This window comes from Octodon degus, unplaced genomic scaffold, assembly GCF_000260255.1.
Source record: "Octodon degus isolate 3935 unplaced genomic scaffold, OctDeg1.0 scaffold00017, whole genome shotgun sequence".
NCBI classification, from domain to species: domain Eukaryota; kingdom Metazoa; phylum Chordata; class Mammalia; order Rodentia; family Octodontidae; genus Octodon; species Octodon degus.
Window position 1 is genome coordinate 4,125,379 of NW_004524593.1, and position 995 is coordinate 4,126,373.

Consider the following 995-nt stretch of genomic DNA (forward strand, 5'->3'; position numbering starts at 1 on the left):
TTACGTAGCAAGACCATGGCAGTCTGGCCTCTAACTCGAGGCAGTCCTCTTATCTCAGCCTCCCAGAGGGCCAACTTTACCTGTGTTTCTAAGATCAGAATTTAGATCAGGTTATGAAAGCTTCTCCTTTATGGTTGGCATGGACTGAATTGTGTCCTCTTCCCCTAAATTCATGTGTGGACACCCTAGCCCCTGTGTGACAAGTACTTTGAGTATTTTGAGAAGTGGCCTTCAGGAGATAATTAAGTTTATAAGGAGTCATGAGGGTGGGGTCCTCATGATGAGATTTGTGCTTTTTTAAGACACATTTGTGCTTTTCTCTGCTACATTAGGACAGGTCAGAGAGAAACCACCTGCAAGCAGAACAAATGCCAGGAACCACACTAGCTGGAACTTTGATCTTGAACTGTGAGAAGAAATTTCTGTCTCCAGAAAACCATGAGACTACCTCTCTGTCATTTCAGCCACCCAGTTTATAGTACAGAGTTAAAGAAGTTCAAGTAGGGGTAACAATTGTTAATGGTAATTTTGCTTAAAGCTTGGTGAATCTTTTACTAATATTTTTACATCGCCATTTTCATCTATGTTATTTGGACCAAGAAATTGATACCTCAAAGTTAAGGCCTCAAAAACCTCAGAAGCAAAGCATCTCTTTCACTTTCTCTTGCCCCCGTCTTCTCTCCCTTTAGGAAAGTCATAGAAACTTTGACTTCTTGGGGGGCAGAATATTGAAACCAGAACCCCTTTTCCCTACAACCAGTCCTAAACCCTAAAAATATCAGTCTATCTTTCTGTCTTTTTACATAAAAGTTGTCCATAAAGAAATTCAATGTTTGATGGTAGGGCTTACAGTCAGACCTTATTTGATTGTAGGTTTTAAGACCTCTCATTCCAGAAAACGTCTTGCCCCATATCTAGATGGAAGGAACACTGCATGGAGAAGCCACAAAGAGTCTGAACAGATGGGCCTTACTGGCTCTCCTTCCTGTTTATTT